Source organism: Humulus lupulus, chromosome 1 (assembly GCF_963169125.1).
Source record: "Humulus lupulus chromosome 1, drHumLupu1.1, whole genome shotgun sequence".
Taxonomy (NCBI): domain Eukaryota; kingdom Viridiplantae; phylum Streptophyta; class Magnoliopsida; order Rosales; family Cannabaceae; genus Humulus; species Humulus lupulus.
Window position 1 is genome coordinate 54,899,367 of NC_084793.1, and position 19,449 is coordinate 54,918,815.

General features: G+C 36.1%; 1 non-coding gene across 1 annotated transcript; it reads left to right on the forward strand.

Moving 5' to 3' along the window:
* Positions 1-11,937: 11,937 nt before the first annotated feature.
* LOC133813136 (small nucleolar RNA R71) lies at positions 11,938-12,044 on the forward strand. The gene has a single exon (XR_009884177.1). It is a non-coding gene; the product is annotated as a small nucleolar RNA R71 (small nucleolar RNA).
* The last annotated feature ends 7,405 nt before the right edge of the window (positions 12,045-19,449 follow it).

The window sequence follows — 19,449 nt, forward strand, 5'->3', positions numbered from 1 at the left end:
AGATACATTTGATAAGCATATCAAGGAGATGGGATTAGTAGAATTAAGGCATTAGTTTCAATTAGTGCAAGTGGGAGTTTGTTGGGGTTTTATGCCCTAATTAAAATCCAAATTCTTTGTAATCTCATTTTATTATCAATAAAAGAATAGAAATCGTTTTTTGACTTGGTCAATCACTTTGCTCACATGTTTTATTTTCATGATTATTTATTTAATATAAACTTCTATTAAATCCCAAGCATATAGCTAATCTTATTTATAGTGACGCAATCACAGTGAAATATAAATATGATTATATGTTCAAGAATACAAGAGTTAGAGAAACTGAAGGAATGACTCTTTCATTCCGCTGCGTATACTGTAAGTATTCTTGTCTTTGTTTCTCTTTGAATTCAATTTTAGAAACATGTTTTAGACTATCTCGTATTAATTTGTTTAATATTAGATATACATGAAAATAAATAAAGATCATGTATAAGCTAATCTAACACGTGTGCATGTCGAAGAATTGAATGCTTTGGTCACTAGGTGGACGATGAGTTCTGCTGATGAAAACTACTTCACCCCTCCACCACAGTTTAATCCATACAACCCACCACCACCACCTCCGCTATACTGATGTGGCGTGTCTTTTGAGGTACGTCTTCTCTCCATAGTCTTCATGTCACATTGGGGACAATGTGAAATTTAAGTTTGGGGGAGGGGCTTGTCATTTTGACTTTGTTTTTATTATTGTTTTTTTAGTTTATTGTTTGTTATTTTAGTTTTGTCTTTATTATTGAACAGTTAAGCCGATGAAATTTCATTAATAATGTCGTTTGTCATCATTTGTGAAATAGTGATTGTGTGAATAACCATGTGCTTGGTTGATTACTTTTTGGATTAATTGTAATGCTTCTTGGAAATTTAAATATGTTGTGTAAATATGGATAATTAGCATATGTTATACATGTTTTACTTGGGTATGAGGAATGAATTGTGGAATACGATAGAACTTGCATTGCTTGTCTTTTGGGACGAAATCCTTGATAACATGTGTATTGGAAAATGATCTAGGCAACTTTGTTGGAACGTTTGAGCCTTTCAAGCCTACCTATATTATTTTTATCCTTAGTTTGCCCTTTTGTGTCGTAGCCTGCTTGATTAATTGTTTAACCACACTATTAAGCCAAAAATGTACCCATTACTATTTTCTCTTGTCCTTGAGTTATGCCATAAGCTTAGAAATAAGTTTAGGGGAAATGAAGTGTATTGGGTAAGATATTTGATATGTGGATAAATAATGTACTTTACTAATTGAGAGAAGTGTAAAAGATCTTGCAACATCACTTATTTATCTTCAAAAACAAAAAAAAAGCAAGAAAAAAAAAAGAAAAAAAAAACTTAAAGAGTGAAAAATAAGTAAATAAAGTGATGTTGGAGCATTGTTTTGTGATTTTCTCAATTGTTGAAAAAATGGTGGATTGGGGGAAGATTATGAAAGGCAAGAAGATTGGTTTGACTGGTTTTTTATGTGCTTATGGTATAATGAAGCCTAAATGTCTTTTCATCTACCGTTGCCTAAGCCACAATGTTATGAACCTTAAAAGTCATGTTGATTCCAAAACATGTGTTGTTGACATTAGTGGAGAAAGGCAAGTATGCCAGCATATTGAATATTTGTTAGCGGATTGTTGAATGAGTGAGACATGTATGATGCATTCTAATTGCTCATTTTGTTATTTGCAAATCATATTATAATTTCCAATTGAGGCATTTGGGTTAATAGTTAGAGTGATCGGATTGAAATTCTGGGTGTAAAGTGCAGTTAATATTTTGTGAATGATGACAATGGGTTGTGAATATAATGGAGGCTTAACTGTTTGTGATGTGTTATGTTTTAAGTTTGAACTCAATCTTTACTCGAGGGCGAGTAAAGGTTAAGTTTGGGAGAGTTTGTTGAGTCTAGTTTTTGTCATGTTTAGGTGGTATTTTAGGTAGTCTTGTATGGCATTTTCCTTTCATTTAGTGTGGGTTTATGCTTTTGTTTATTTGTTTTACAGTTTTTGTGAATAAAAGAAAGATTTGAGTACTTGGAGGAAAAAAGTTCAAAAAGAGAAGAAATATCCAAGCTTCGATGATATTTTTGACAAAGAAAGGATCTCGACATGATTTGGAGGCGTTGGTGATTTTTCGAGCTTAAAAATGCATGAGTTGAGAAATGTCTTAAGAGCCGCGACATGAGTGCTTTGGAGCCGCGACCAACCCTCTAAACAGAACCATTGTTTCGGAGGAGAGACTTGAGTCGCGACATGGCTAAGGAGAGTCGCGGCATAGCAGAGTTGAATCCCAAAAATTTGAGACACGGGTCGCGGCATGGTGCGAGTTGAGCCGTGGCCCGCCTCTCCTAAAATTGAAAAATTAGGTTTTATAAAGAAAAGAAAGATAAAAAAAGAAGGGGGATAGTGGGGGAGAGTCTTGGTGGCTGAAGAAAGCTTGGAGAATTCTCAACTGCTTATTTTTCATTTGTTTCTTTATGTTACTTTTAAATTTCTTTGTGATTATAATGAAAATTATGAACTAATTTATGTTTAGGGCTATTAGTTGAATCACTTGAATTCTTATTATGAACTAATGCAATTTTCATCTCTTCTTCATCTTCATTTCAATTCCTTACAATCTGTGTTTATTGATTAATTATCGATTGGCCATCTATAGTCATTATCTGTATGTTTTGAATCAAAATCTGAAAAGTGCGATTTGAAATTGTTATGGTTGTTTAGGACATGTTTACCCAAAAAACGGTTGCTGATGACGTGGCAAGAATGTCTTACACGTGGTTGACATGTGGCGAAAGTACTGCTCGACTATCGACCAGAAACACACCGCGTCGTCAGGATTAATTTTTGATACGACCAGGCTGGTCGTATAACCTAATTTATTTCCTTTTTAAGATGTAATCTTATAATAACTGCGTTGAATATTTCTTCATTATTATCTTAATACGCGATTATTAAGGAAAGATAGGGCACATTGCCATGGGTAACGCTCCTTGAGCTTATAAATATGCATGAAATAGCTCAAGGAAGAGACTTTTGAACTTTTGATTCCTGAATCTTTTTGTGGAATATTGAGAGAAAAAAGAGCTATAGTGAATTGTACATCGTCTGATTGTAATACACTCAAGGGTTATGAAACTCAAGAACCCTAGTTCTTTGATCACAACTTTGAGATTCAATAATAACAATATCACTAAGTGGACGTAGGTCATTACCATTCTTTGGGGCCGAACCACTATAATTCCTTGGTGTTTTCTTCCTTTCTGTTAGATCATTTTTCTCATTCTTTCTTTATACTTTGTCGTACATTTGACTCCATGTTGTTGGCCAAATTGAGGGTCAACATTCTGGTGATTTCGTTGAGAGCTTGGGAAAGAACTGTGAGAGAATCTAATGGCGAAAACATCCAAGAAGAGTGGACAGGCACTGGAGCTGCCCCATCCCAACCTCCTCCCCCAAATGTGGCCGAGAATGAACCACATTTGGAGTTTGATGAGGAGGAACTAGACTCTGAAACGCTGAGGGCAACGCTAGGAGTGTTGCAAGATGAGTTGGCCAATCTGAGGGCCAATCACGAGAATGTTGCAGAGATGATGGCACTGCAGCAAAGAGAAATAGAATGCCAGCGTCAGGAGCTAAGTGAGCAGCAGGCTGAGATGGATCGTCAGCAGAGGGATACCATGGCCGCCCTTGAAGCAGCCATCCAACTGGCGAGGGGTCAAGCTGTACTAGCCTCCTAGCCAGATCAGCCACCAAGCGCACCACCTCAAAGAGGTCCCAATCCAAGCCCTCCGCTCCAACCAACAAGCCCTCAAAGGCCAAAGCAGCCGCCTATGGCCTAGGATGATGTCCCACCTAGGGATCCTGAGCAGCAGCCTCCATCCTAGGCTGGTCGAGGAAATCCCTAGCGCCCAAGGCAAAATAGGGCCGGGCAACCGCCCCGCAGCCCTAGATGCCCAGGGGATGAAGAGCCGAATCTATCGAGCAGGGGACAGCGTCCTTCTGCCAACAGATTGAACACAGAGTTAGGCTCTGCGGTTAGGGGCCCCCCACGGCATAACAATGCATGGGGACCCAAAGACCAGCGCAGGCCTCCCCCTAACGCTCGAGAGATGCCACCCCGAGGGGGAAATAGCGTGAATAGCCGGTCGCGCCATAGTCAGCCACAATTCAGAGATGACCATGGATATAATGAAGTTGATTCCAGAAGAGGGAATGTTGGCTGGAGAAATGAAGAAAGAGGTGGAGGTAGAAGCTCCCCACCTAGGGATAATAGGCCAGGTAGCCACAATGCTGGGGGGCAGCCCAGACAGCCAAACGTCTTTAGCCAGCTAGGAGCTAGCGAGCAGATACGAAGAGATGATGATCTTAGGGGCGTACTTAACGACCATCGTGAGAGGCACAATGAGTACGCTCCCCCGGCACTAGCGACCCTGATGGACCCAAAACGGGTATGTTTTAAAAATTTATACTCGCAAGCGCACAAATCGTATAAGGAATATAGTGTTCATGTAAGCACGAGATCGAACCCAAAGGAGTTGTCTAAAATCAAAAAGAAAATTATTTTAAACCCAAAATTAAATTCTAACCTAGCTCCAAAGATTGATGAGTTTTAATGTTATGAACATAAAATAAAAGATTGAAAAATAAAGCTATTTAAGAGAATAAAAATAAACCAATAATGATTTGAAAATAAGTGTTAACAGAAAAAATTATTAAGATACTAGAATCCACAAAATGTAAGTTTAATAATATTTATTAGTATATTGATTCCCAAGTTTTAGTGATAGTTAAAATAATTCAAACTATCATTTTCCAAATAGATTTATAATTTTAAGCACAAATTGCTTCTAAAAAGATAGGATTTTTCTTCACTTTTCAAAAATTATAATTTCAAAGTATTTAATGTGAATCAACCTAATGAAACAACAAAAAATCAAATAATATTATTTATAAGGCAAAACATAATATTTTTGTTCTAAGCATGGATGTGTACAATTTAATGGCACGTCTTACACAAAGAATATTATGTTTTTGCAAAATGAAGAACAAAGTGCATATTATCTAACAATAAAAAATATGAGATATTAAAGATGAAAGACATATATGAAGAAGAAAAATCAATAAACTTTGTTGCATTACAGGGAAATCAACATACAACATAAATATTACCTAGTTACAAGTTGCTTCATCATGATCTTAATAATCTTATGAAAAAGATGAGAAGCACATAACTAGAGTAGAAATTACAAAATAAATGACATATATACTTGCAAATGCTCTTGAAAAACCCAAAATGGAAGAGAGAATGGTAGAGAGAAAATGAGAGAAAAGAAAATGGTAACCAAAAATTAAGCACCCTAAAATGGTCTTGAAATTTCATATTTATAGCCAAAATGAAAGCATTAAAATAATCAACTTAAATTAATTAAATTGATTAAATTAATTAAATAAAATAAATATGGTATGTAGAGGTAAATTATAGGATGTAATGATGATGTTGTGGTGAAAATGTGAAGAAAAGTGGGTAAAAAGTTGGCATTTTGGACAAGGGGACAATATGCAAATTGATGGGCTCAAGAGGGGGCTGATGGTGGCTTGGTGTTGGTGGCAGTCGGCTGTGGCTGGCTGATTGATGTTGGGCCGGCTGGGCTGAAGGAAATGGTGAAGGAGGCAGGCATGTGTGTTGAAGATTGATGGCTGGTTTCGGGCACAAAGGAGCAGCTGGATTGAGTGGTGGGCTTGTGGGGAGCTCGGCTGTGGCATTTGGGTGAGCAGGAGTTGACAGCTGGCTGGAGGTTGCTGCATTGGTGAAGGGGAGAAGCTAGTGAGGAGAAAGGAGGCATTGGGCCTGGACAGGTGCATCAGGCGGGCCGAATGGAGGATGGGCTGGGCATTGGCTGTTTCAGAAATGCCACATTCCTTTGTTATTTTTCACAAAAATGCCACTTTTTCATCATTTTCCTTGCTTTTCAAGAGCCCAAAAACAACATTGTTTCCTACAAAATAATCATAAACTAAATTAAAATTTAATATTTTCATTAATAAAATATACCATATAACTTCTATGAAAATATTAATTAAAATTTAATTTACATAACATTTAATTCCAATAAAATCATATTTTTAGCATTTAAACTAACAAAACTAATTTTAAATAATTAAATTACAACATAAAACAATAAAATATCTATAAAAATATATAAAAATCTAGAAAATTACAATAAGACTAATAAATACAAAATTACTTAAAAACTTAATAAATTACTTAAAAAATCAAAGACTAAGTAACAATTAGCATAAACAAAGTGGTAAAATAACTCTATTTTGTAGAGTTATCATACTCCCAAACTTAAAGTTTTGCTAGTCCTCAAGCAAAAAAAAAATTAAAACACACTTTTTTTTATTGGTGATATAAAAAGGATTTTCTCAAAAATTGCACAATGAAAATAAATCTAAAAAATTATTATGAATAAAAGTTAAGCTTACGTAATTAATTAAATTGTCAATTTTGCTTTTTAAAAAAAACAGGTTTTCATTAAAATTATTTTTCACTTAAACTTATAGAAAATAAGAGTGTTCTTGTTATTGAAAATGTAATTTTTGTTACAAGCAAAATTGACCCTATAATTAAAAACAAAGCTTAAGAATTATTTATATTTTTAAGAGAACTAAACTCAAACTCAATCAAGATTTTTATCATAGAAACTGAAAAATATCACCAAAATTTTTATTTATTTATTTATTTGAATTTTTATGAAAATGAACAATTAAAAAAATTAACAAGACAACAAAATATATACTTTTACAACATAAAAATTAATAAAGTTTAATTTTTTTTTAAACAAGCATAAATAAAAACAAAAATTAACACAAAACATAACAAATAGAAACAACGCAAAACATAAACACAATAAATCATACTCTCATTAATGATAATAACCATATAAACTCGATACCCCCAAACTTAATTTAAGCATTGTCCTCAATGTGTCAAAAATATAAATATAAATTAAAATTGACAAGAGTTTAGAGTTTAGAATGGTCGTACCTCGATATGGTGCATCGCTAAGAGAATAAAAGATACAACAAACAAAAATTAAATCACACATAAAACAAACAAAACAAATAAAACACAAGTTATCAAGATCACATAGGAATCAAAGAGCATGGTAAACATGGTCCTTAAGGAGGATCTCATCTACTTCATCAGTTTTCAATTCTAAAAATGGTTTTAATTTTTGTCCATTAACTATAAATATATCACCATTTTTAGGATTTTCAATTTCAATAGCTCCATGTGGAAAAACAATACGAACAATGTAAGGACCGGACCACCTAGAGCGTAACTTTCCCGGGAATAAATGCAAATGAGAGTTGTATAAAAGGACTTTCTGACCTAGAGAAAAATCTTTTCTCAAAATATTTTTGTCATGGTAAAATTTCATGCGATCTTTATACTTTTTTGAATAGTCATATGCATCATTCCTAATTTCGTCTAGTTCATTTAGTTGAAGCTTTCGTTTCTCACGTGCCTTGTCTAAAGAAAAGTTTAACTGCTTAATTGCCCAAAAGGCTCTATGTTCTAACTCAACAGGTAAGTGGCACGCCTTCCCATACACAAGTCTGTAGGGTGACATGCCAATGGGTGTTTTGTACGCGGTACGATACGCCCATAATGCATCAGTGAGTCTTAAGGACCAATCTTTCCTAGTTTGATTCACAGTTTTTTCTAAAATGTGCTTAACTTCCCTATTAGACACTTCAACTTGACCACTAGTTTGTGGGTGATATGGTGTTGAGACTTTATGTGTAATGCCATATTGTTTCATCAGATGTTCAAATGGCTTATTACAAAACTGTGTACCGTTATCACTAATGATAGCGCGTGGTGAACCAAAACGGGAAAATATATTTTCTTTCAAAAACCGAAGCACAACTTTGTGGTCATTAGTGTGGCATGCAATAGCTTCAACCCATTTTGACACATAATCAACTCCAACAAGAATATAAAGATTACCAAAAGAGTGAGGAAATGGTCCCATAAAATCAATGCCCCAAACATCAAATATGTCAATAATAAGAACAGGATTTAAAGGCATCATGTTTCTTTTAGATAAACTTCCTAACTTTTGGCAACGTTCACAAGCTTTACAATAAACATATGTATCATGAAAGATAGTAGACCAATGAAAACCACATTGTAAAACTTTAGCAGTTGTTTTCTTACCACTAAAATGTCCTCCACATGCATGATCGTGAAAAAAAGATATGATTTTAGATCGGTCACAATTTGGAATGCATCTTCTAATTATTTGATCAGGGCAGTATTTAAACAAGTAAGGATCATCCCAAATAAAAAATTTCACCTCAAAATAAAATTTAGATTTATCATGCTTAGACCAATGAGATGGTATTTCTTTAGTAACCAAATAATTAACAATATCAGCATACCAAGGCAAGGAAGAAACATGTATCAATTGTTCATCAGGAAAAGCTTCAGTGATAGGAGTGGAGTCATGTATAGTTTCAACAACTAGTCTAGATAAATGATCAGCAACAACATTTTCAGATCCTTTTTTATCACGTATTTCTAAGTCGAATTCTTGTAAAAGCAGAATCCAATGGATCAAAAGAGACTTAGCATCTTTTTTTGACAAGGGATATATTAATGCAACATGATCAGAATAGACAATAATTTTAGACCCTAACAAATAAGATCTAAATTTCTCCAATGCAAAAACAACAGCAAGCAATTCTTTCTCGATTGTGGAATAATTTAATTGAGCGTCATTTAAAGTTTTGTTAGCATAGTAAATTACATGAGGTATTTTTTCAAGTCTTTGTCCTAAGACAGCACCTATGGCATAATCAGAAGCATCACACATTATTTCAAAATGTATTTTCCAATCAGGAGGTCGAATAATGGGTCCAGTAGTCAACAAATTTTTTAATTTTTCAAAGGCAACATGGCAATTATTATCAAAGACAAAAGCATTTTCTTTTCCAAGTAAATGGCATAAAGGCCGAGAAATTTTGCTAAAGTCTTTTATAAATCTTCTATAGAAACCGGCATGGCCTAAGAATGATCTAATTTCTTTCACAGTTTTAGGTGGGGGAAGTTTTGAAATAAGATCAACTTTTGCTTTATCAACTTCTATTCCCTCATATGAGATTACATGACCTAAAACAATTCCTTTTTTAACCATAAAATGACATTTTTCCCAGTTAAGCACAAGGTTTTTCTCTTTGCAACGAATCAAAATAAGTGAAAGATGGTGCAAACATTCATCAAAGGAGGACCCAAACACAGAAAAATCATCCATAAACACTTCAAGAAATCTTTCAACCATGTCAGAAAAAATTGAAATCATACACCTTTGAAAAGTCGCAGGTGCATTACATAATCCAAAAGGCATGCGACGATAGGCAAAAGTCCCAAAAGGGCATGTAAATGTAGTCTTTTCTTGATCTTCTGGGGCAATGGGGATTTGGTTATATCCCAAATACCCATCAAAAAAGCAATAATATGCGTGGCCAGCTAAACGTTCAAGCATTTGATCAATAAAGGGTAATGGAAAATGATATTTTCTAGTAATATTATTCAACTTTCTCTAGTCTATGCACACTCTCCACCCCGTTTGTACTCTAGTAGGGATTAATTTATTTTTTTCATTTTCAACAATTATGATCCCAGACTTCTTAGGTACAACTTGAACTAGACTAACCCATTGACTATCAGAAATAGGGTAAATGATACATACGTCTAACAATTTTATGACCTCTTCACTAACTACTTCTTTCATATTTGGATTTAACCTTCTTTGACATTCCCGAGAGGTTTTAACATTCTCTTCTAGATGGATTCTATGCATACATATGGATGGGCTAATTCCTTTAATGTCTCCAATGGTCCAACCTATGGCTTCTTTGTGTTTTCTAAGGACTTCTAACAATTTATCTTCTTGTTCTTTATCTAAAGCAGATGCTATGATAACAGGTAACGTTTCAGATTCTCCTAGAAAAGCATACTTTAAATTTTCTGGTAAAGGTTTAAGGTCCAACTTTGGAGACTCAGAAATTGATTGAACATGATCTAAGGGTGAAAAAGGTTCAACTTTGGTTTCATTTAAGGGTATAGGCTCTAGCAAAGAATTCACATCATCATTAGAGTCATCAATATGCAAGTTTATACCAAAGTATTTTTCACAAAAATCAAGTAAGTCATTTCCATCATCTTCACAAATACTATCTATCATGTTAACTTCATACACTTCCTCACACTCAACAGATTTAACAACATTAAATACATTCAATTCAACAGTCATATTTCCAAAAGATAATTTCAAAACACCGTTACGACAATTTATGATTGCATTAGATATAGCTAAGAATGGTCTACCTAAAATGATAGGAATTTGAGCATGAATATTTTCCACAGGTTGAGTATCAATAACAATGAAGTCAACAGGAAAATAAAATTTATCAACTTTTATCAAAACATCCTCTATAATGCCTCTAGGAATTTTCACAGAACGATCGGCTAATTGAAGAGTTATAGATGTAGGTTTTAGCTCACCAAGACCAAGTTGCTTATAAACGAAATAAGGCAATAAATTCACACTAGCGCCCAAATCAAGTAAAGCCTTGTTAATAAAATGATCACCACTAATGCATGAAATTGTGGGACACCCAGGATCTTTATATTTAACAAGACTCTTATATTGAACAATGGAACTGGCTTGTTCAGTTAAAAATGCATTTTTAGGAACATTAGTGCTTCTTTTAACAGTACAAAAATCCTTTAAAAATTTAGAGTAGGCAGGAATTTGTTTAACGGCATCTAAGAAAGGGATATTGATACTAACCTGTTTAAAAACTTCTAAGATGTCATTATATTAGCCGCCTTTTTTAATTGGAAGTAATCTTTGTGGGAATGGGGCTTTTGGAATGAAAGGATGGATTGGAATTTCCTTATTTGAAGAGTCATTGGCATTAGAACTAGAAGGCTGACTCTTTTCTTTTTCTTTTTCATTTTCAACCTCGGGTATGTAATCGGGTTTGACAATGTTCTTTCCGGACCTAAGAGTTGAAATTGATTTTACTTCTCCATTATGACTAGACTTTCCTATCTCATATTGACCTTTTGGATTAGGGATAAGTTGACTAGGGAATGTTCCTTTTTTCTCTATCAGCTAAAGCGGTGGCGAGTTGTCCTACTTGTGTCTCGAGTTTGGTAATTGATTGAGATTGATTTTGTAGGATTTGTTGAGTGGATTGCATAAATTGTTGTAAAGTATCTTCTAAGGAAGGTTTTCTTTGTTGAGGATATGGTTGATTTTGTGGGGCATGAGCTTGGTTTTGTGTGTTGTATTGGTGCCCTTGATTCATTTGGGGTTGGTTTTGTCTCCATGAAAAGTTTGGATGGTTTCTCCAATTTGGATTGTAGGTGGATGAAAATGGGCTGTCATTTGGTTTCCCATTAGCATGAAGAGCATTGGCCTCCTAAGAAAAGGCTTCTTGGTAGGAAGGACATGATTGGGCATTATGGCAAGGACTAGAACATATAGAACAAACATCTTTTCTTGGTTGTATTGGAGAATTTATAGTTTGGCTTATGGCTAAAGCTTCTACTTTTCTCGCTAATTTGTCTAAGGATGTTCTTAAATCTAATTTATCTTTTACTTCATACCTTCCTCCTCTTTTTGGTGAATTAGTTGACCTAGACCTAGGATCAAAATAATTCCATTGTTGTGAATTGACAGATAAATCTTCAAGGGCGTCCCACGCCTCTTGTCGTTAAAATTTTAAAAAAATTCCAGTATGCATAGATTGAATCATTTGACGATTAGAGGGAGTCAAACCATCATAAAAATATTTTACAAGTCTCCATTTTTCAAAACCATGATGAGGACATTTTAATAATAAATCTTTAAATCTTTCCCAACATTCATAAAACTCTTAATTATCTTTTTGAAAAAACTTGGAGATTTCTCTCCTTAAACTATCAATTTTAGACATAGGAAAAAATTTCAGCAAGAATTTATTATAAAGTTGGTCCCATGTAGTTATAGACCCTGTGGGAAGGGAATTTAACCAAGCTTTTGATTTGTCTTTTAATGAAAAAGGAAACAATCTTAGTTTGACCGACTCATCAGAAATTTTTTGAAATTTAAATGTTTAGCAAATTTCTAAGAAATATTTGACATGCATGTAAGGATCCTCTCTATCTAACCCATAAAAAGATGGCAACAATTGAATGATTGCTGGTTTAAGCTCAAAATGAGTAGCAGAAGTTGTAGGTAAAACAATGCATGAAGGAGCATTAGATGAAATAGGTGCAAAATATTCAAGCAAAGTTTTTTCAGGCACAACATTTTCATCAACAGGATTAGCAATTGGTTCCATGATGCTCAAATTTTTACTGACACTTTCAATTTCAAACAAAGATAAACGTCTTTTTACTAATCGATTTTTAGAGTTACGTCCCCAATGATGCATACAATTTTAACAAACAAAACAACAACTATAATCTCAAACAAACAATTTTCTGATGTGGAAGATGAGTTAAAACCGCAACCACAGAGCATACTTATAATTTTTAGAGATTTCACAACAATATAATTCTTATGGTTTGCTTGTCCCCAGGCCTATTTGATTCCACTTACTCACGCACTAATAACAACTCCCCGAGGTTAATTAGTAGAGGCAAATTGAGAATTTTGTTCAAATTTCCTTTAAGCAAAAATTGCTTATGGTGACAGGAAAAGATTTAGGTTTCACTCTTTTTTTTTTCATGTTTTCACAATTACACTAAAATATGATAAAAGACAAAGAAAAAGAAGAAAAAAAAATAAGGCAAAAATTAAATAAGACTAAAATTTAGGCAAGAGTAGGGAGGCATAGCATGGCATCAACCATAACAAAAATAAGGTAAAAATTAGGAGGCACAAGTGCCATCAACTAAAACATAAATTAAAAGACTAGGAGGCAAAATTGCTATCAACTAGCTAGGAGGAAAATTTTCTATCAACTAGTAACTTGTGAAAATTAAATAAAATAAAAATTACAACAAGATAAATAAATAAAATTATAACAAAGGTTAGGAGGCACAAGTGTCGTCAACTAACAAAGATATAAAAGAAATAAAATTACAATAAAATTAGGAGGCACAAGTGTCGTCAACTAAAAAAAATGCAATAAATATAAATATATAAATAAGTTTTTTTATGGGTGGTAGAACCGTCCCAAGTTTTCTTTTTATCTTTTTTTTTTAGGTTTTATAGATATATATATTTTTGTATATATAGTTTTTTTTAAGTGCAAAAATTAAAATAACTAGTAGAAGAATTTACTAACCTTGAGATAAATTTCGTTTCTTTTCTCTTGCAACTCCCCGACCCAGGCGCCAAAAACTTGATGGACCCAAAACTGGTATGTTTTAAAAATTTATACTCGCAAGCGCATGAATCGTATATGGAATATAGTGTTCGTGTAAGCACGAGATCGAACCCAAAGGAGCTGTCTAAAATCAAAAAGAAAACTATTTTAAAACCAAAATTAATAAATTCTAACCTAGCTCCAAAGATTGATGAGTTTTAATGTTATGAACATAAAATAAAATATTGAAAAATAAAGCTATTTAAGAGAATAAAAATAAACCAATAATGATTTGAAAATAAGTGTTAAAAGAAAAGATTATTAAGATACTAGAATCCACAAAATGTAAGTTTAATAATATTTATTAGTATATTGATTCCCAAGTTTTAGTGATAGTTAAAATAATTCAAACTATCATTTTCCAAATAGATTTATAATTTTAAGCACAAATTACTTCTAAAAATATAGGATTTTTCTTCACTTTTCAAAAATTATAATTTCAAAGTATTTAATTTGAATCAACCTAATGAAACAACAAAAAATCAAATAATATTATTTATAAGGCAAAACATAATATTTTTGTTCTAAGCATGGATGTGTACAATTTAATGACACATCTTACACAAAGAATATTATGTTTTTGCAAAATGAAGAACAAAGTGCATATTATCTAACAATAAAAAATATGAGATATTAAAGATGAAAGACATATATGAAGAAGAAAAATCCATAAACTTTGTTGCATTACAAGGGAAATCAACATACAACATAAATATTACCTAGTTACAAGTTGCTTCATCATGATCTTAATAATCTTATAAAAAAGATGAGAAGCACGTAACTAGAGTAGAAATTACAAAATAAATGACATATATACTTGCAAATGCTCTTGAAAAACCCAAAATGAAAGAGAGAATGGTAGAGAGAAAATGAGAGAAAAGAAAATGGTAACCAAAAATTAAGCACCCTAAAATGGTCTTGAAATTTCATATTTATAACCAAAATGAGAGCATTAAAATAGTCAACTTAAATTAATTAAATTGATTAAATTAATTAAATAAAATAAATATGGTATGTAGAGGTAAATTATAGGATGTAATGATGATGTTGTGGTGAAAATGTGAAGAAAAGTGGGTAAAAAGTTGGCATTTTGGACAAGGGGACAATATGCAAATTGATGGGCTCAAGAGGGGGCTAATGGTGGCTTGGTGTTGGTGGCAGTCGGCTGTGGCTGGCTGATTGATGTTGGGCCGGCTGGGCTGAAGGAAATGGTGAAGGAGGCAGGCATGTGTGTTGAAGATTGATGGCTGGTTTCGGGCACAAAGGAGCAGCTGGATTGAGTGGTGGGCGTGTGGGGAGCTCGGCTGTGGCATTTGGGTGAGCAGGAGTTGACAGCTGGCTGGAGGTTGCTGCATTGGTGAAGGGGAGAAGCTAGTGAGGAGAAAGGAGGCATTGGGCCTGGACAGGTGCATCAGGCGGGCCGAATGGAGGATGGGCTGGGCATTGGCTGTTTCAGAAATGCCACATTCCTTTGTTATTTTTCACAAAAATGCCACTTTTTCATCATTTTCCTTGCTTTTCAAGAGCCCAAAAACAACATTGTTTCCTACAAAATAATCATAAACTAAATTAAAATTTAATATTTTCATTAATAAAATATACCATATAACTTCTATGAAAATATTAATTAAAATTTAATTTACATAACATTTAATTCCAATAAAATCATATTTTTAGCATTTAAACTAACAATACTAATTTTAAATAATTAAATTACAACATAAAACAATAAAATATATATAAAAATCTAGAAAATTACAATAAGACTAATAAATACAAAATTACTTAAAAGCTTAATAAATTACTTAAAAACTCAAAAACTAAGTAACAATTAGCATAAACAAAGTGGTAAAATAACTCTATTTTGTAGAGTTATCACACCAGCAGTCCCGGAAGCCGTTCAGGCTCAGATTGATGCCCTGAACCAGGCGGTACAGCAACTGGTCGGGGGACGAATGTCTCATATCGAGTACGATAGGAGGAGGGGCACCCCCTTCGTACAAAGGATTGTTGTGGCCGAAACCCCCAGTAAGTTCAAGATGCCAACTCTGCCAAACTTCGATGGGTATGGGGACCCAGTATCTCACATTAATAAGTTTGAGATACAAATGGATATACAGAAAGTGTCTGAAGATGCCCGCTGCAGGATCTTCCCTACGACACTATCTGATACCGCTCAGGAGTGGTTCTTCAAGTTTCCTCCTGCTAGTATAGTATCTTGGGAAATGTTCGTGAAGGAATTCTACGGACAGTTCTATGTGGGTCGTGTACACCCCACAGAGGCCAACCAGCTGGTCGAGATATGACAGAAAGAGGGAGAGCCCTTGAAAGAGTATGTCCAACGCTTTATGCGAGCTGCAGCTAGAGCCAAGACAGTAGGCAATGAAGGTAAGATGATGGCTCTAACGGCTGGAGTTAAGTGCCATTCACCCTTCTGGAGTAGCCTCAGAAAGCATGGGGTTAGAAGTACCCAAGATTTCTTGGATCGGGCTGATCGATATATCAAGTTCGAAGATGCGATTGCCAACGAAGGGAAATCTCCAAATAAAGACAAGGGGACCAAAGAACCCACCAAAGCCGCCAACGGATCGGAAAAACCCAATGGCAACGGCAAAGGCAACGGGAATGGCAATGGTAAGAATGGTGGAAAGCGGGCAAACAATGAACCCTCGACTTCTGAGAGTAAGCGCCCCAAAGGCAATCGATATGAGCCAAGATTCACCAACTACACTGCCCTTGTCGAAAGCCGAGCTGAAGTCAAGCGACCAGCTCAAGCGTGCCTTATAAGCGACCCACACATATAAGGAAAGATATCTCAAAAATAGATACGACGAAGTTCTGTCGTTTTCACAATGACTATGGGCACGACACCAATGAATGTAACCAGTTGAAGGATGAGATTGAGTTCCTGATCAGGCAGGGACATTTGAGAAGATATGTGCAAGCCGCAGGAGGGTCTCAGGGAGAGGCTCAAGTTGGCAACGAGCAGGCACCTGCGCGCCAACGCTCGCCACCTTTACAGCCAGCTCCTATGGCAGGCACTTTACTCACCATCTGCGGAGGCCCACATCTTACATGAGATAGTGGGAAGGCAAGGGAACGATACGCTCGAACCCTACGCCACAACCAGGACATCGAGATGATGAGTGTGGAAGATCGAGCACCAAAAAAGGCTCGCACAGAGGAGGAATTGATAACCTTCTCTAATGACGATGCCCAGCACGTACGATTTCCACACTCCGATCCGCTGGTCGTGGACGTACAAATTTCCAATATGATGGTGAAAAGGGTGTTGGTCGACACAGGAAGTTTGGTTAACATCCTATACAAGTCTTCACTGGAAAGAATGAAGTTGTTAGTAAAAGATCTGGAGCCATGCAACCAAACCATTTATGGTTTTTCCGGTGAAGGGCTCGCCCCAACAGGGTCGATTAGGCTTCCAGTTGCGGCAGGTACTACGCCTGCTAATAGTACATTACTCACTACTTTCATAGTAGTTGATTGTCCTTCAGCATACAATGCTGTAATTGGGAGGTCGATTCTGGTCAACTTACGAGCCGTCACCTCGATATGGCACCTCGCCATGAAATTCCCAACAGACGCAGGGACAAGTTGCGTATTGGGAAATCAGTGGGAAGCAAAGGAGTGCTACAACACCTCGATCACCAAAGCAAAGAAGGGTGTATCGAGAGATGTTCACAGGAAAGAGTTGCAAATGGCGACTGATGCTCAGGCCCACTCGGGTGATAATGTCACCAAATAGGGCGTTGCCCAAAGTGAGGATAGGGATTTAGATCCTCGCTTTGGGGATTTTGAGGAAGAAGTTGGGTCCATCGAGGACCTTGAAGAGGTCCAACTCGATGAAGAAAATCCGACCAGGGTTGTGAAAGTCCGTAAAAACTTAGAGACAATAACAAAACAAGCACTGGTGGAGTTTTTAAGGAGGAACAGGAGGTCTTTGCCTGGTCGCACAAAGACATGGTCGAGATAGATCCTGCAGTCATCAGCCATGTCCTAAACATCGACAAGAGTTTTCCACCAGTGCAACAAAAAAGAAGGCTGCTCGACAAAGATAGATCAAGAGCCTTAAAAGAAGAGGTCGAGAAGTTGAAGGAGAATGGGTTCATCAATGTGGCATTTTATCCATCGTGGGTCTCTAATCCCGTGCTAGTTCCCAAGCCAAATGGCAAGTGGCGTACGTGCATAGATTTTACAGACTCAAATAAAGCCTGCCCCAAAGATTGTTTCCCACTCCCAAGAATCGACAAGTTGGTCGATGCCGCTGCAGGACATGAGATCCTCTCTTTCATGGATGCGTACTCCGGTTATAATCAGATTAGTATGCATCCCTCTGATGAGGATCACACTAGCTTTCGGACTGATACAAGGCTCTACTGTTACAAAGTGATGCCCTTCGATTTGAAAAATTTTGGTGTGACTTACCAGGGACTCGTCAACCACATGTTTAAGGAGCTGATCGGCACAAACATGGAGGTCTACGTCGACGACATGCTGGTCAAGTTGAAAAAAGCAGAAGGGCATGTAAGGGATTTGCAGGAGTGTTTCAACGTCTTGAACAAATATCAGATGAAGCTAAATCCCCTTAAATGCTCTTTTGGAGTAGGATCAGGGAAATTCTTGGGATTTATAGTTAACTCGAGAGGAATTGAAGCCAATCCCGAGAAAATTAAAGCCCTGATCAACATGAAATCGCCAGCAAAGATTAAAGATGTTCAAAGTTTAACAAGAAGGATTGCCGCACTCAGCAGATTCATTTCGAAGTCAACAGATAAGTGTGTGCCATTCTTTAATCTACTTAGAGGCAACAAAAAGTTTGAATGGTCAGGGGAGTGCGAGCAGGCTTTTCAAGCATTGAAAGCTCATATGGCGCATCCACCCGTCCTATCAAAACCTATAGATGGGGAAACTTTGTTCATCTACCTGGCGATCACAGAATACACTGCTAGTGCCTTTATAGTAAGGGAGGAAGAAGGCGTGCAGAAGGTTGTTTACTATGTAAGTAAAAGGCTAATTGGAGCAAAATAGCGGTACCCACCCATCGAGAAGCTAGCCTATTGCCTAGTTTTGGCCTCTAGGAAGCTACGGCCTTACTTTCAAGCTCATCCAATTACGATTTTGACCTACCAGCCTCTACGACAAATCTTGCAAAAACCAGAGGCTGCGGGTAGATTGTTAAAATGGGCAGTTGAACTTGGGTAGTTCGATATATCTTACTTGCCGCGAGCAGCTAGAAAAGGACAAGCCCTGGCTGACTTCATTGCATAATTCACTGAACTTACGCATGGCGAGCAGATTGAAGAGCCTAATGAGCCTGAATGTCAAAACCAAGCTCCCACGTGGAAATTATTTACAAATGATTCTTCTAACGAGTGCCACGCTGGGGCAGGAGTGATATTGATAATGCCGGAGGGGCATCGATTTCACTGCGCAATCAGGTTTGACTTCACTGCTTCTAACAATGAAGCCGAGTATTAAGCACTACTTGCTGGATTGCGGTTAGCCAGGGACATGAATATAAAAGTGCTTGACATCTATAGTGATTCTCAGCTGGTGGTGAATCAGGTCATGGGAGAATACCAGGCGCGAGGTTTAAAGATGGTTGCCTATCTGAACAAAATAAAAGATCTATTGGCTCAGTTCGAAAAATACAGTCTCCAGCAAGTACCTCGCGACCAGAATTCCAATGCTGATGCTTTGGCCAAATTAGCAAGTGCGAAGGATGCTGATACTCTGAATATAGTGCCGGTTGAGTGGCTAACAATGCCAAGCATCCAAGCAGAGGAGACCGCTATGGTGATCCAGATGACGGATTCATGGATGACACCATATATAGAGTATCTAACGCAAGGCATATTACCAACAGACAGAAACAAAGCCAGGACCCTTCAGCGATATGCTGCTAGGTATATCCTAGTCGATGGAATTTTGTACCGAAGGGGATATTCAATGC